This window comes from Podarcis vaucheri (genome assembly GCF_965113315.1).
Source record: "Podarcis vaucheri genome assembly, chromosome: 5".
NCBI lineage: Eukaryota > Metazoa > Chordata > Lepidosauria > Squamata > Lacertidae > Podarcis > Podarcis vaucheri.
This window is the reverse complement of record NC_138763.1, coordinates 90,291,864-90,309,971: the sequence shown is the minus strand read 5'-3', so window position 1 is coordinate 90,309,971 and position 18,108 is coordinate 90,291,864. Positions and strand designations below refer to the sequence as shown.

The 18,108-nt window shown below is 45.2% G+C and overlaps 1 long non-coding RNA gene across 2 annotated transcripts in view; it reads right to left on the bottom strand.

Moving 5' to 3' along the window:
• LOC309532885 overlaps positions 1-18,108 on the bottom strand; it is a 27,900-nt gene extending 9,792 nt beyond the window's left edge. Inside the window, exons 1-3 of one of the 2 annotated variants that reach the window (XR_014220047.1) lie at positions 17,735-18,108; positions 17,307-17,445; positions 9,746-9,852 (exon numbers count right to left, since the gene is read on the bottom strand). This is a non-coding gene — a long non-coding RNA (uncharacterized lncRNA). Of the gene's footprint in view, positions 1-9,745; positions 9,853-17,306; positions 17,446-17,734 lie in introns of those variants that run through there. The other variant, XR_014220048.1, reaches the window with a different exon arrangement.

Genomic DNA, 18,108 nt, shown 5'->3' with positions numbered 1-18,108 from the left:
CCAGAAGCACCCTTTCTTTCCTTCACCCCCTTTTTTCGGTTAATAAAACAAAGGATTATTGGGCAGCCATACCTGTCTTAGAGCGGAAATTCAAGGTGGAATCACAGAAAGTCCCAGCAGTACAGATCAAAATGGTGGCAGCTTCACCCACCTTTCCCCATTCCCACTCTCCCCTTAATTTCTTCCTTCTCTTCCCCCTACCCCCACCCATACCATGGATGCTCAGCCGATTCTAATTCAATTTCTCTGCCTATTGTTTATTTCACGCTCCCTGTGTAAAGTGTCAAATGCTGATGTTCCGTCAGGCCCAGACTGTCGTTTGCATTTGTCATTCACTCCTTGTTAAAAAATAAGGCTGGCTTGCACCCGCCTTGGCACGCTCTGCCGGGAAATTCCCTATGGTGAAATTAGTCCGTTTAGATGGAAAGTTTTGTGTCACTCCCCTGTCTAAATTGGCAGATCCGGCTCTTCTGCAAAACCCAGTAAACTGTGAACTTTGATGCACCTGCCAATCAAATGCATATTTTGCAAGCAATGCCAGATGACAAGAGCAGTGGAATGGGCTCCTCCGATTGGCTGGCCTCATTTAGGCATATCAGAAGATGCTTGCCAGTCACGCAGTGCAGCCCTCTAGTCCCGGGGACCCCCTTAACAGAATCTGTCCTCCTCGTGAGAGGAAGGGTGGGAGGACAGAGGTGTTGCAGGAGATCGCAGTGCAGTTTGTATGCAATAGGCAGCCTGATCCTATTCTGCTGGGCTTTTCTGAGCGGCAAGGAAACAGAACCTCCTGCATCACGGCATCCTTTTCAAAGCCAACTCATTGGTCACAACACAGCTGAGGAAGATGAACATGTCCCTTTCACAGTACTGGAGAGCAGCAATAATGTTACCACATGGGCAGGGGTAAAAAAAGAATGGTACACTCCACAGTTTAACATGAATCTGGCTCATCTGTGCTGCCCAAATCAATATACAGTGGTGCCTCGCAAGACAAAAAGAATCCGTTCTGTGATTCTCTTCGTCTAGCGGTTTTTTCGTCTTGCGAAGCAAGCCCATTGACGGATTAGCGGATTAGCGCTATTAGCGGCTTTTAGCGGCTTTTAGCGGCTTATCTGCTGATCGGATCAGCTGATAAGCGGCTTAGCGGCTTAGAAAAAGGATGGAAGGGGAAAAAACCAGCAGGAACTCGCAAGACATTGTCGTCTTGCAAAGCAAGCCCATAGAAAATTCGTTTTGCGAAGCACCTCCAAAACGGAAAACTCTTTCGTCTAGCGAGTTTTCCATCTTGCGAGGCATTCGTCTTGCGGGGCACCACTGTACAAACCGAAACACAGCTATCCTGCAAAATCCACCCTTCTCCAAATTGTGAAGTGCAGTTCTTCAGCCAAATAGTGCGCATGCACACACCTATTTACAGAAAATAACGTGGGAAATGCTTTATATAAGACAGTGCTATTTTTATAGAAAAAGAAGTGCCGGAACTCACCCTGAACTTCTCCCTTGTTCTCTTATAATGGCAATGGCGCCCACCTGAGAGGTGCCAGAGTTCTGGTGAGTGCCAGGTTTAAAAAAGCCTTGATATGAGGGGTAATGCATATATTACGGGAAATACAAAAACTGCAAACTGATGCAGAAATGGGCTTAGCTAAACTGAAGATTTGGAAAATGAGAAACTGAAAGAAACTGAAATTGACAGATTTGTCCATCCCGATGAATTCCAGAAGGTTGCAGGTGGAAATGGAACAAGACAACACAGCTCCACAAAAAGTAGGTGGCAGCCAAAGCCAGAGGGACATAGACCCAGGGGCACCTAAGGACTGAAAGGTGGCCATCACTGTGCCTTGGCAGTACGTTCCTATGAAGACCAAGTCATGGTGCAGCCGTTCTTCACAGCGATGCTTCACAACTATAATTTTCTCTCTCCGTGTTGGGAACACATCAAGTGCAAAGCAACCTGAAAATATCAGTACAACGGCTGGCAGAATCAGAGACCAGGGAGAAGAGTTGGTGGAAGAAGATTGGAAGAAATTTAAAGACTATTTACAGAAATATTGCAAAATTAATGAATGTTAGAATGATGCCAGAATGAAGTTAAGTGGTTTTAGCAGCACTGTTATAAAGGAGTATGTAAAAATGGTTTGTTAACAGGAGAGAATCCAAAGTTATATAATATATATAATATATTAAATTTAAGGATTAGGATAAAAATAAAGAGGGAAAGGATTTGCTGAATTACCTAACTGAACTGGAATACAAAAAAGGGAGGTGTGAGGAGGTCAGGGAAACAAGTAAATGAAAGACTTGATTTGTTTTTAAATGTTTTTATTTTTCTGTATTTTGTATTTTTTCTTCTCTTTTCTATTTTTTCCTTTTCTTATTTTTGTAACCTTTTTTGAAACTTTAATAAATATCATTAAAAAAAGAAAAAGAAAATATCAGTACAACGGGACACTTCAGTGTTTCGGGGGGAAAGGAGAACATTCCCTGTTTAACTGATCCCACAGCCACTCTTGAATTTCCCTCTTAGGTGAATGAGTCCACCCTTCCATCTGATAAGGAAACTTCTCCTGCTTTGGGGGATGTGGAGAATTTGTGCAGAAAACCCAAAGCAATAGTATGCATGCTGCACTCGGGGGACTCCTCTTGCCTCTACCTGGAGAGGCTGCCCAAGCTCAAGCGGTGAATTTCTCAAGCTCACAATGCTCAGACAGAATATTAACCGAGTGCCATTTCCTCCAAAAACTCTTCTCTGACCAAGAATATAAAGTGAGGTTCTTCACTTGTGCAGTCAGCATTATACTGACCAAGCTGCTTTACAGGTTCGTGTTCCATGGTTATTTAATGTTAACTCAACTTAACATGGCAAAAATGGGAAACTTAAGAGATACTGAAACTGACAGATTCCTCCTTTCCTATGAAGCGGCAGAGGTTCCAGTTAAGGCAAAGGCAAAGGTACCCCTGACCTTTAGGTCCAGTCGTGGACAACTCTGGGGTTGCGGCGCTCATATCGCTTTATAGGCCGAGGGAGCCAGCATTTGTCCGCAGACAGTTTTTCCGGGTCATGTGGCTAGCATGACTAAGCCGCTTCTGGAGAAACCAGAGCAGCGCACAGAAACGCCGTTTACCTTCCCGCCAGAGCAGTACCTATTTATCTACTTGCACTTTGACGTGCTTTCAAACTGCTAGGTTGGCAGGAGCTGGGACTGAACAACGGGAGCTCACCCCGTCATGGGGATTCGAACCGCAAGCCCTAGGCTCTGTGGTTTAGACCACAGCGCCACCCGTGTCCCTAGAGGTTCCAGTTACTTTACCTTAAAAAGCTCTGCCACCCCTTGGAGGGGCAGTGGAGCTGCCCTTCCCCTCTCGCTGCAGGAGACAAAGTCACCAGAGGGGGCAGCAGACCTTTTGTCAACATTTGGAAGCTGTCTCCATTTTTACCCAGAACACATCGTGGAATCATGGAAGGGACCCCAACGGTCATCTAGTCCAACCCCCTGCAATGCAAGGATCTCAGCTAAAGCATCCGTGGCAGGTGACCACCCAACCTCTCCTTAAAAACCTCCAGCGAAAGAGAGAGTCCACCACCTTCTGAGGGAGACCGTTCCATTGTTGAAGGTCTCTTACTGTCAGAAAGTTCTTCCTGATGTTTAGTTGGAATCTCCTTTCTTGTAACTTGAAGCCATTGGTTAGAGTCCCACCCTCCAGAGCAGGAGAAAACAAGCTTGTTCCCTCTTCCATGTGACAGCGCTTGAGGTATTTGAAGATTTGCTATCGTATTTCCTCAGACATAACATGTTCAAAACCATCAGTCCTAAAGACTATTTACAGAAATATTGCAAAATTAAGGAATGTTAGAATGATGTTGGATTGAAGTTAAGTGGTTTCTAGCTGTAATGGTTTAAAAGAATATGGAAAAATTGGATTTTTAATAGGTAAAAATTTAATGTTATAATATATTAAGATTAAAGATCAGGATAATAAGGAGGGAAAGAAATTGCTGAACTAATAAATTGAACTGGAATACAAAAAAGGGAGGTATGAGGAGGTCCGGGAAACAAGTAAATGAAAGATAAGTGATGTAAAGATGGAATTGTTTTTAACTGTTTTTTATTTCCTATTTTTCCTTTTTTCTTTTTCATTATGTAATACTGTGAAAACTTTAATAAATATTTATTTAAAAAAAACACCATCAGTCCTGACCAGAACCGTGGGGTTTCTTAACTATATTTATGAGTCACCCTAAAACAGAATTTATTTAGGCAAGGGTGTGTGTCTATGTTAAAAACAGGGAACTTGAAACAATATCATAAAATACTCTTGCACGCCACCCCAGCATCTGAGAAATGAGAGATTCCAGGGGTTGCAGGCACCTATCCAGTTTCCTTGGAAAGAGGGACAGCAGAGACACTGATGTCTTTATGATGTATGGTTCATTTACACAAATCACAACATGAGCCTAAGATGGAGGGGCTCGCAGCATTAACACCCCAGAAGGTCTTGCTTCTCCCAAAGCCACAGCCTTGGATTCAAGCAGAAATCAGACATGGCTCTCGCCCTCAGGTTTCCTCCTGCTCTCATACTGTTATGTACTGAGTTGAATAGGATCCAAAATGCAGCAGTCTGATTGGTCCTAGAACAATAGGATTCAGAATGCAGCAGTCTGATTGGTCCCAGAACAATACAGCAGTATGATTGGTCCGCAGGAGCCACCCAATCCAGCTCCAGGTGGAAGCGAATCCACAACCTGATTGGCCTATAGGAGAATTCTGGAATCAGCCAATCACGTGCAGCCCATTGTGTAAATAATGTATATAAAGCAGATATTGTGGGGGAACTTCCATTCCTCCTCACTACTATGAGCTGAATAAAGAGCATGAAATCCACTCTCGACTCCGAGTATATTTCACATACACTCAACTTCGGCTTTCCCCTCGGGCAGCTTTCTTTCTTATATTTATGACCCATACTTGGGGGCCATTTCCAAGAAGCTGGTCTGGCTATTCCAACAGTTGAATCCTCCGTTAGATTTTAACCCTTGCTGGATCCAGGAATGAGAAGGGACTCAGACATACAGCCTAAACCACCCCCCGAAAAAACCAGCTCACAACAATACAATGAAATCCAGCAAGCGAGATCCACTGTGATTCCATCTGATCACAGTGAAAACAAAAGCAATCTCATAGGGCTAAATGCGCATCCTAAAAAGGTAAAGGACCCCTGACAGTTCAGTCCAGTCGCAGACGACTCTGGGGTTGTGGCGCTCATCTCGCTGTACAGGCCGAGGGAGCCAGCATTTGTCCGCAGACAGTTTTTACAGGTCACGTGGACAGCATGACTAAGCTGCTTCCGGCGCAACTTAACACCGAAACCAGAGCAGCGCACTGAAACACCGTTTACCTTCCCACCACAGTGGTACCTATTTATCGACTTGCACTTTTGGGCGTGCTTTCAAACTACTAGGTGGGCAGGAGCTGGGACTGAGCAACGGGAGTTCACACCATCGTGGGGATTCGAACTGCCGACCTTCTAATTGGCAAGCCCAAGAGACTCAGTGGTTTAGACCACTGCGCCACCCGCATCCCCTAAAACGCACATTCTATCTGACTTAAAAGCAAATGCTAAAAAATTATATCAAAAATCCAAATGATGTTGAATGGGTTAAATGATTTTACAAGCATTCAAAAAAGTAATACTTGTGGTCTTCTATGAAAGACAATTTTGCCAGGACATGCAAGTTTTGAGTATTTTCAGAATATGTGAATGCCTTCTCGTGTTCTAAGCCATATCATGCTAATTTAAAAGAAGGTAACACGAGAGACTAAGTATCAGTGGTAAAGAATAATATTTACATCTCCAGCATAGTAATCATGGTAATACTGAAATCCACCTGCTGTCTACTAATAAAGACTTGGCCAAAGGTTCTCCAATGAGGACTTCTAGCTGAATGCAAAGCTGGCCTCTTTCACCTTCAGCCGCTGTCGCTTGTCTCACAGTAATGGCCTCAGCACCAGTGGCGTAGCATGGGTTGTCAGCACCCGGGCCAAGGCAAGTAATTTGCGCCCCCTAACCCGTGGATTTGCGCCCCCTAACCTGTGGATTTGCGCCCCCTAACCCCCAGATGTTGCGCCCGGTGCGGCCGGCCCCCCCTGCACCCCCCACGCTACGCCACTGCTCAGCACTCCTCTTGGGAGCTGCCCTTCACACCTCTGAATTGCCTTAGTTGGAAGGGACTACAAGGGTCATCTAGTTCAACCCCATGGAATGCAAGAATCTTTTGCCCAAGGTGAGGCTCAAACTCACAACCTTGAGATTAACAGTCTCATTCTTTACCAACTGAGCTATCCCTACCTCATTCCAAGGGGGATTGTTGGAAGGGGATAGAATATAATTTTCCATTTGGTGATCAAATAGTGTGTACAACCACCATATCCAATTTGAAGCGGAGGAAGGAAAAGGGTGAAGGTAAAGGTAAAGTACCCCTGGACGGTTAAGTCCAGTCAAAGTCGACTATGGGGTTGTGGCACTCATCTCGCTTTCAGGCCAAGGGAGCCGGCATTTGTCCACAGACAGCTTTCCGGGTCATGTGGCCAGCATGAATGCACCGCTTCTGGCACAACGGAACACCATGATGGAAACAGAGACCACAGAAACACCGTTTACATTCCTGCCATAGTGGTACCTATTTATCTACTTGTACTGGTGTGCTTTTGAACTGCTAGATGACAGGAACTGGGACAGAGCAATGGGAGCTCACCCCATCACAGGGATTCAAACCACCAACCTTCTGATCAGCAGGCCAAAGAGGCTCAGTGGTTAATAATAATAATAATAATAATAATAATAATAATAAATTATTATTATTATTATTATTATTATTATTATTATTATTATTATTATTAATTTATTTATTTGTACCCCGCCCATCTGGCTGGGTTTCCCCAGCCATTCTGGGTGGCTTCCACAAAGACCAAAAATACACTAATATGTCATACATTAAAAATTTCTCTGAAAAGGGCTGCCTTAAGATGTCTTCTGAATGTCAGGTAGCTGATGGGAGGGCGTTCTACAGGGCGGGCGCCACTACCGAGAAGGCCCTCTGCCTGGTTCACTGTAGCTTTGCTTCTCGCAATGACGGAACCGCCAGAAGGCCCTCGGAGCTGGACCTCAGTGTCTGGGCAGAACGATGGGGGTGGAGACGCTCCTTCAGGTATACTGGGCCAAGGCCGTTTAGGGCTTTAAAGGTCAACACCAACACTCTGAATTGTGCTCGGAAACATACTGGGAGCCAATGTAGGTCTTTCAAGACCGGTGTTATGTGTTCTTGGCGGCCGCCCCCAGTCACCAGTCTAGCTGCCGCATTCTGGATTAGTTGTAGTTTCTGGGTCACCTTCAAAGGTAGCCCCACGTAGAGCGCATTGCAGTAGTCCAAGAGCCACCTGTGTCTTCGCGATACCCACTAGGGCATGTCCACACTTCCACTTGGCCCACCGCTTTCCCCTGGAGTAACCCCCATGCTTACCGCTGAAATGGAACAAGCATCCATTGGTTTTTCTGTGGATTGAAGTTTGTTCTGAGTCAGTGATAAATGGCAGGTTTTCCCAGGGAAAGTGGGGCAGAAATGAAAAACCACTTAGACACGTGCTTTCTAAGAATGGAACCAGCAGAAGTGTGGATGATGAGCCCTAAAGCCTACAGAGTAGACTCACTGAAATCAGTGGACTTGTTACATGGGTCTACTAGCAGATGACTAACATTGAATTAACAGATTAACAGATTGAGGTTGAATCCTGACAAGACAGAAGTACTGTTTTGGGGGGACAGGAGGTGGGCAGGTGTGGAGGATTCCCTGGTCCTGAAGGACCAGGTGCGCAGCCTGGGAGTCATTTTGGACTCACAGCTGTCCATGGAGGCACAGGTCAAATCTGTATCCAGGGCAGCTGTTTATCAGCTCCATCTGGTACATAGGCTGAGACCGTATCTGCCCGCGGACTGTCTCTCCAGAGTGGTGCATGCTCTGGTTATCTCCCACTTGGACTATTGCAATGCGCTCTACGTGGGGCTACCTTTGAAGGTGACCCGGAAACTACAACTAATCCAGAATGCGGCTGCTAGACTGGTGACTGGGAGCGGCCACCGAGACCATACAACACCGGTCTTGAAAGACCTACATTGGCTCCCAGTATGTTTCCGAGCACAATTCAAAGTGTTGGTGCTGACCTTTAAAGCCCTAAACAGCCTCGGTCCAGTATATCTGAAGGAGCGTCTCCACCCCCATCGTTCTGCCCGGACACTGAGGTCCAGCTCCAAGGGCCTTCTGGCGGTTCCCTCACTGTGAGAAGCCAAGTTATAGGGAACCAGGCAGAGGGCCTTCTCGGTAGTGGCACCCGCCCTGTGGAACGCCCTCCCATCAGATGTCAAAGCGATAAACAACTACCTGACATTCAGAAGACATCTGAAGGCAGCCCTGTTCAGGGAAGTTTTTAATATGTGACATTTTAGTGTATTTTTCATCTTTGTTGGAAGCCGCCCAGAGTGGCTGGGGAAACCCAGCCAGATGGGCGGGGTACAAATAATAAATTATTATTATTATTATTATTATTATTATTATTATTATTATTATTAAATGCCATCCACCGCACTGCAACATCTTCCTTGAACAGTGAAATAGCAGACAGCTTTTTGTTTGAAGTTTGAGAATTTACTCAATCCCTTGCACCTATTTTTTTTTTCAAAAAGAGGAGGAAGAAAGATTCAAGGTATATTGCAAAGGGCGCTTGATCGTCGCCCTGTAATCAGTATCGTTAGTCATACTGCTTTTTTCTTAGTCTTGTTTTCCACCATGGGGACGAGGATGAAACCTGACAGCATCATGCAATGCTTGCTGCTGAATATCAATGCAGACAAACGAAGGAAGATAAAATAAACTCTGTACATTAGTCAGCAAAACATGCACTCATCCAGATGGGGGGAAGCTGCAGTCAATGACAAGTATTCTTTGCGTCAGTATGTCTGTCTGTCAATCGGCAATAAGGCTGGATGATCAGTAAGTCCACAGATTTTAGAATATCGAGAATCCAAACATTAGGTAACAGAAAAAGCCAAATCTGGATAAATCACAAGTTTTGCATGCTAAAAATGGTACATCTGACTGTTTATGCTCTTGGCACTGCTAAGCCCCTGATTATCATGCCAAACAAACTCAAATAACAGCTGTCAAATTTGTCACATTCTTCTAAAATGAGAAGTAACTCAGTCGTGTGCTAATCCAAGGCTGCCACTGCAGGGTTTAGGGCTTCATGATTGGTCTTGGTGACTTGAATGCTAAGAGCCCACTCAAACATTGGGCCCAGAAAGAACTACATATACCCCGGGCAGCCAAGAAAACTTTTGCCGGCTCTTGTGGGTCCCGTCCATGTTTGAATCTGGAACTTGGCAAGAGAAGTGTCTGCGTTTGCCAAGAGGGTGAGAGAATAACCAGGACACTCTCCTCTGTTCAACATGATGGAGTGGGGTGGGGGAAGAGATGGTGAACGGAATGTGGCTCTTTCTATTTTTAACTGCCTCCCGGTTGTCGCCTTTCCTCCTTTCTCTTCTCCTCCTCCTCCTCTTCCTCTTCCTCCTCCTCCCGTGCCTTCCTTTCTTTGCAAACTCCTGGCACAGGCATCCACTGCCCTGCCCATCTCCCCCTCCTCCCCTCCAGGAACCCCTCCGGTATACAGCACTGTCAACCCAAACACATGATAAATTGCCCTGTCAAAACAATTCATTCAGGGACCAATTAATTCCACAGAAATGAACCAGGAACCATCAGTTGCTGAAAAACTCCAAGTGCAGAGAGCGAGGAGACTTGCTCTGTAAGTGAGAAAGCAAACGGGGAAAGGAGAAGGAGGAGAGAGAGAGAGAGAGAGAAAGAGAGAGGGGGGGTTTGGGAAGTTAGTCTGACAGAAATTGGTCATTTAATGCTTAAGTGCACTGTAGACAGCCCCTGTCATAGCAGCCAACATGGTAAGAACTCCCCCTGTGCTTTATTTATTAATTATATGTAACAGCAAGGGGGACACGTCACTGTCTCAGTGTGGACTCGTCACCTTTACTGCTCATTGTCCCACAGCATGCAGGCAAAGGGAATGCAGAAAGAAGTCTGCAGAATTAAATGGAAGCTGAAGGGTCGCACATTGAGACCAGGGCTGATCTACAGAAGTTCTCCCTGCCCTCCCCGGCCATTGTGGGTTACTTACAGATAGGCAGGAGTAGGTGAAGAGCATCTAAACCAGCTTTCCCCAACCTGGTGCTCTTCAAAATGTTGTTGGACTACAAGTTCCATCAGCCCCAGCCAACATGGCCACTGGTCGGGGATGATGGGAGTTGTAGTCTAAAGCTCATGTTGCAGAAGGCGGGTCCAAACCAACTTTTCAACTCACCCCATGTAATTCCCAGCTATCGGCCGCACTATTTCACAGGGGCATGAACATGCTCATCGCAAGCAGCAGTGCTCAGACACAGAGCCCTCCTTGTTAATTACCATATTTTTTGCACCATAACACTCACTTTTTTCCTCCTAGAAAGTAAGGGGAAATGTCTGTGCGTGTTATGGAGCGAATGCCTACGGGTGGGGGGGGATCTGCTGCAGTTGTGAGCAGAGGATCCATGGTTCCCCTTCCTTCCCTCCTCCGTGGTTACAAAGCATGGATCCTCAGGATTTTTGCATTGGGCTACTCCAAACTCACTGTCAGATCACATGTCTGTGGCCACAGCATGAACCACAAAAATCATATATCCACTATTTCGTTTAGAATATTTTTTTTCTTGTTTTCCTCCTCTAAAAACTATGTGTGTGTTATGGTCTGGTGCGTGTTATAGAGCGAAAAATACGGTAGGTTGTGCAGTTTGGAATCCTACCGGAGTCCCAAGAAGCGCTGCATAAATTTCCAAAGGGTTTTTTTTAAAAAAAAATCTATTTCACATTTTATTGTATTGTTTTCCAGCTTTGTTGTTTGCCACCCTGGACTCCTTTGGGAGGAAGGGTGGGGCAGAAGTAATAGTAATATTAATTCTTCATGGTCTTGAACCTGAACTGGTCTTGAACCTGAACTGGTGGCAGTGGTGGAGTCACGCAACCTGAGAAAACAATGGTCATTCACAAATGTTGTTGCAATTATTATTTGTATTACTAATTAATTAAATTTCGACACTTCATCTAGGGCAGTTTGCAATAGAAAAACACAAAAATACGTACCATAGTAACAAACAAAAGCAATGCCACTACTGCCACCGCAATTGTAATAACAATTGCTTCCGAGTCTACTGTATTTCTGGAATACAATTGCTGTCTGAATCTCCTTTTCGTCTGGCAATTGTAGCTGAAGCAGAATTAGGAGCCCAGGCAGCTAACAAACACTGACAGAAACAGAAACAGCTGGTATGAGATCCCAGGAAAGACACTTACAAAGATCATAGCTCTAGTTGGTCTAGTAAGTGGGTGAACCAGTAATCTTTAGCAGTGGCGTAGCGTGGGTTGTCAGCACCCGGGGCAAGGCAAGAAATTTGCGCCCCCTAACCCGTGGATTTTAGCCGGGGGCAGAGAGCTGCGAGTGCGAGCGCACGCCCCCCAGATGTTGCGCCCGGTGCGGCCGCCCCCCCGCACCCCCCACGCTACGCCACTGATCTTTAGGATCTCTCGGAAGAAATGGCAGCCAGCACTCTCACGTGTTCATTTTCCCCTCTGTCCACTTCAAATGCAACATTTCCTTTTCAATTATCACATTTTGAATCTGAGGAGGGGGGAATCACTGAGGCTTCAGTATTTAATATTGGAGCAGCGATGAAAGCAGTAATATTCATATTTCAGAGGCAAGCTCCGAATTTTCAGACTTACCGTATTTTTCGCTCTATAGGACGCACCCGACCATCGGACACACTTTGTTTTAGAGTGGGAGAACAAGAAGAAGAAAAATTCTCCCCCTCTCTGCTCAGCGCCCCTTCAGCGAAGCGGCAGGAGTAACGGAGCCCCTTCCATTTCTCTTCCCGCTTGGCTGAGGGGGCGCTGCGCAGCTCTCCCTCTCTGCTGAAGCCAGGAGAGTCTTGCTCTCCCAGCTTCAGCAAAAGGAACCTGAAGCCTGCGGAGCACAGCGGGAATTCACCTGTGCTCCGAAGGCTTCAGGCGGCTATCCCTGGAGCCTGGAGAGCGAGGGGTTGCTGTGCACCGATCCCTCTCGCTCTCTAGGCTTCAGCGAAAGCAACGTGAAGCCTCCAGAGCGCGGAGGGAGCCCTCCCTCTGCACTTCAGAGGCTTCGCCTTGCTATCGCTGAAGCCAAGGAGCCTGTATTCACTCCATAGGACGCACACACATTTCCCCTTAATTTTTGGAGGGGGGAAAGTGCGTCCTATAGAGCGAAAAATATGGTACATCTCAGGTCTCAGCTTTTAAATAATGACAAAGATGAAATTCAGATCTACTAAATCTGGACTTTCCGCAGAAATGGATTTTGTATTTTCAGCGTATGGTGTGCGGGGAGCAAATGCTGCGTGTTGGTTTTCATAAAAGCAATCCTGGAACGGATTTTGCTACTACCCAGGTATTTTGACACCTGGCTGAAAAGCAGCACGTGACCCTATCAGGCCTGCAAGACGTTATGCGACTTACAGATTGTCAATGGATATGCATGACTGCATGGCTTCGAAAAGTGCATTTGCTAAGAATCAAAGCCACCCTACCAGCTCAAACCAATAAAAAAACCTATTGCAATAAAACGTAACTGTATACCATCTATATCAGGGGTCAGCAAAGTTTTTCGGCAGGGGGCTGGTCCACTGTCCCTCAGACCTTGTGGGAAGCCAGACTATATTTTTTTTGGGGGGGGAATGAACAAATTCCTATGCCCTACAAAAAATCGAGAGATGCATTTAAATAAAAGCACACCTTCTGCTCATGTGAAAACACCAGGCAGGCCCCACAAATAACCCAGAGATACATTTTAAATAAAACGACACATTTTACTCATGTAAAGACACGCTGATTCCCGGACTATCCGCGGGCTGGATTTAGAAGGCGATTGGGCCGCATCTGGCCCCCAGGCCTTAGTTTGCCTACCCATGATCTACAAGGTATTTCTGCTGGTTTTAAACAATGAGCAGTACACATACTTGCTGCAACTGGAAGATTTATGATAAGCTGAGGGTCCACTTCTTGTTTTTATTATTTTACATAACAGAGTAAAGTTGATTTTGAGTTAGCCTTTAGAGTCTGGAGTGTTATGATACATTTCATTTAACTGAAGCTCTCCTTTAGGTTTATGTACATTAAACTAGATGGTAAATTATTGAATATCCCTGGCCCTTCTTGCTCCTAAGGTTGTAAATTTAGAACTCTATCCCAATATTTTTTCCTTGAAACAGATTGGCTTTAGTTCTAGTTGCCTATGATGTAAAGAGCATGTTTTATCCTAATCAGATTTTGTGTTTCTTGTGGTTTGTTGTTCATATTTCAACATTTGTCTTGTTGTCCATGCTTATCTAATAAGTAATGAGCTAGAAAATACTGAAAAATTGGAGGTCAATCACCTTCCATAAAAGCCTCCACTTCAGCTTTCACTACTTTGCACACTGTTAGTAGAGCTGGTAGTAGAAGAAAGTTGTGTATCCTAGTTCTAGTAAATTCATTCTACAGTAGCCTTCTTTTGACATGGTTACCCACGACTTGGAAAACTTGTCACTGCTTGACAAATGGACTGCAGTTGTGAGAGATAAAACTAGGGTGGTGTACAGTTCCCAAGATTCACCTTGTATCTGTGCATTTTTAAACATTCCAATCTGTTCCCAGATCACTTTATGCTCACTTTGCTTTGATCTGTAATTTGGGTTCCAAGCTCCTCTGTGGAAAACAATTCTTTCTGGTCCCCATTTACTATAACAGGGAAGCTAACATTGGCTATAATTTTCCCCATCGTGGCCAAAGTGGATGAAATTTACAGGCATAGGAGCCGCCGTCAGAGTGGATTAAGCCTGCCAAATTGCAGACAAATAGACCCAGCTGCTTTTTGTGGGGAAAGTAAAGTGTATGGGGTGCTGTCTTTTGCCCTTCCCTGCTTTATGACAATGAAGAGATAATTGATTTACATCAGTCTTCACTCTCCACTACTTATTTGTGTTCTGTGGTAAAGGTAAAGGTACCCCTGCCCGTACAGGCCAGTCTTGTCAGACTCTAGGGTTGTACGCTCATCTCACTCTAGAGGCCAGAAGCCGGTGCCGTCCGCAGACACTTCCGGGTCACGTGGCCAGTGTGACATTGCTGCTCTGGTGAGCCTGCACCAGCGCAGCACACGGAAACGCCGTTTACCTTCCCGCTACAAAGCGGTACCTATTTATCTACTTGCACTTTTAAGGGTGCTTTCGAACTGCTAGGTGGGCAGGAGCTGGGACCGAAAGACGGGAGCTCACCCCACCGCGGGGATTCGAACCGCCGACCATACAATCGGCAAGTCCTAGGCACTGTGGTTTTACCCACAGTGCCACCCGTGTCCCGGTGTGTTCTGTGTTAGACCTTGTGTTTGATTTTGTTGTTGTTGTTAGAGCAGAGTAACCTGGAATTTTAAAATAAACTTAAATTAAGCTTCTACTTTTAAAAAACAAAAACAAAACGCTGCTGTGCTTTAATTAAAAAAAATTATAATACAGACATTGTCAGTGCTCCACTTATTTCAAAGCTGAATTTTGCAAAGCCCATAGACATAGAGAAATATAGCAATACAGGAAAATATAGAACTGTTCGACGCAGAAAAGTACAGATATAGAGCAACAGATAAAGACTTTGTCCCTGCTTCGACTCAGAGAGGGGGTTGTTGACATTGTACTTTGATTTGAGAGGCGGACCCCCAAATCATCTCAATTTGCCTTATTCAGCCCCCACTCAGGGTTAATGTACACCTCTAGCTGAAACTATAAAACTAAATATAGTTTTATTGGCCAGCCTTGCCATTCTTGGTGGTCACTAGGGTCCTTTTATGTTTTCAAGAGTTGTAGGACACCATGAAAAGACCATGAATAGTATATCTACTACTGTGGGCAAGAATCCCGTAAAAGAAATGGAGTGGCCCTCATAGTCAACAAAAGAGTAGCAAGAGCTGTACTGGGATGCAATCTCAAAAATGATAGAATGATCTCGATACGAATCCAAGGCAGACCTTTTAACATCACAGTAATCCAAGTTTACGCACCAACTACTGGTGCTGAAGAAACTGAAATTGACCAAGTCTATTTACTTACAACACCTTATAGAAGTGACACCAAAGAAGGATGTTCTTCTCATTATAGGGGATTGGAATGCTAAAGTAGGGAATCAAGAGATAAAAGGAACAACTGGCAAGTTTGGCCTTGGAGATCAAAATGAAGCAGGACAAAGGCTAATAAAGAGTTCTGTCAAGAGAACAAGCTGGTCATCACAAACACGCTTTTCCAACAACACAAGAGACGATTCTACACATGGACATCACCAGATGGGCAGCATTGAAAAATGAAGACAGAAGTGCCTGGCGTGCTCTGGTCCATGGGGTCACGAAGAGTCAGACACAACTAAACGACTAAACAACAACAACTACAACAAATGAAGAGACCAATCTCCTGCAGATGCCAATTTGGTTGGTCCCTGTGAACCCCAGGGATGGGAAAAGACAGGTTCGGGGTCGATTTCCTTCCGGGACCTTCAGGAAATCTTCCAGTGGTGCTACCCTGTCACCAGCCAAAAAGATAATTCCCTCCTTGCCTCCCACAGGGTTGCAGTGTCACAAAACAGTGCACCTGAAATGAGTAGCTCCAGCTGGCTTCTTTACACTTTGTCCATTATCATCAGCAATGAAGGCTTTACTGCTGGAACTTAACTCATGCATTTGCTAAGAATGTATGAGGCAGAACCAAAATTCAGCTTGCAATTCTGTACCGTGGATCCATTAAAAGTCAATGGGCCAGCCCCTCAGCTTGATGTAGTTATATGTGACAGCAGCTGAGACTCTTTGCTCTCTGCGACTGCCTCTGCGGCCCACTGAGCTAACTTTGCCAACTCGAACCCTGGGCTGTTCTCCTTGCCTGGGAGTGCTTTCCTAAGCAATACTAAGACTCTCTTTTTGCTCCCAACAAGTTTTCCTGTCTGTGGCTGATGTGATGTATACTGTAAGCAGCCATCTTTAGTCTGTACGAAATAGAGCTGTTTTAGATTATCTGGTGTCTGTTCATTTTCAGGTTCCTGTGAACAAACCTGATCACAAAGATGCCATTAAAAGTTGCAGTTCCCCATATGCCCCCCGTATCTCTGCCGCTGCGTCCATATCAAAAAGGTGGTTGCCTTTATTTTAATTTCAGTTTTTAATGCTTGTTACATATGCCTCGTATTCAAAGATCATGCTCACCTTTCAATAAAGTTTGCATGGCATACTGAGAAAAAGAAAGATATGGTGAAAGCCTATTTTCCAGAAGACAGACTCCGGGATGCAATTACAGTGGTACCTCGGGTTACATATGCTTCAGGTTACATACGCTTCAGGTTACAGACTCCGCTAACCCAGAAATAGTGCTTCAGGTTAAGAACTTTGCTTCAGGATGAGAACAGAAATCGTGCGGTGGTGGCGCAGCGGCAGTAGGCCCCATTAGCTAAAGTGGTGCTTCAGGTTAAGAACGGTTTCAGGTTAAGAACGGACCTCCGGAACAAATTAAGTACTTAACCCGTGGTACCACTGTATTAAAAAAGACAACAAAACGAACTGGACGCTTTGGCAGGTTTTGAATAAACATTCACAAATTTATTAGTTGAACATATGATAGATAAAGCAAGAGTATGTACAATTTTATAACGTGCAGAAAACAAGATATGTAAAAAAAATCAGGGAGGGGAGCTGAGAGAAGTCCTTGGTGGGGGTGAGAGGGAGGGTTGAGGGGGGGAATAAAGGGGGGGAATAATGTAATCGATTAAATAAATGAACGAATTAAATACTTAACCCGAGGTACCACTGTATATACTTTTTCCTAGTTGTGAGCCTCATTCTGCAGTTATGGAAAACACTTGTAGCTCTTTAATGTATCAATCAGGGTTTCCCAAACTTGGGTCTCCAGTTGTTGTTAGACTACAACTCCCATCATCCCTAGCTAGCAGAACCATTGATTGGGGATGATGGGAACTGTAGTCCAAAAACAGCTGGAGACCCTGTTCTAGATGCTCGCATTCCTTAAATGGTGCAGATTCACTCAAATGGCATTTCATGCAAATAGCCCAATGGTGATCAGATAGGGGATGAGACGGGGAGAGCACAGAAGAAGCTAACCTTTTCTGGCACTGAGGGTTCCCTCTAAGGACTGCATGACACATTGCTTGCACTCACACTTCTCACAAATGTTTTGTCAATCAGCAGAAGGGTGGAGGCGGTTTCTTCCTCATTGCATTGCAGTGCTGTGTTGGGGTGGCTAAGGAGGAAGAGGGTATTAACGGAGGAATCTGAGGGCTCCCTTGGACAAAAACAAAGACACCAACCAGGGTAACCTGGAGCAAAACAGCAGCCTGTAGGCTTGGCCTTTATTGAATACTGTCACGAAAGGACTCCCACCCGCAACAAGATGAAGCAAAATGGAAGTCCAGAACAAAAGAAGACCCCAACTTTTATTAGTTACTAATCCCCCAAACTACACCCCTAAGACCACATCACAACTACATCACAAAAAAGGAGGGGTTGAAGGAGGGTGTTGTGGGAGTAACCTGAGTATCTTGTCACCTGGCTGGTTCCTCCTTTCCCCCTCCCCATGAGTCATTTCCAGAGGACAAAGGGGAGTTGGCAGTTTCCTGCCCCCAGAGGGAAGATCTGATCATTGTCCTTTGTTCCAGTCCATGTTGAATCCACTCCCATATGCAAGTCCTTTGTGACCTGGATGGTCTTCTGTCTGGGACCATCAAGGTTGCCATGCCAACTGGGTAGGGCTCCTGTGTATGTGCTGGTATGGTTAAGGGATTATGGCCGTCCTGTATCAAACCATCCCCCTTTGATAGTCCTTCCTTCATGGAGTAAAATAAAAGTGGACCGGTGTAAATCCGATGTATGGTTGATTTACTATGACTTTACTACAGAAACATCG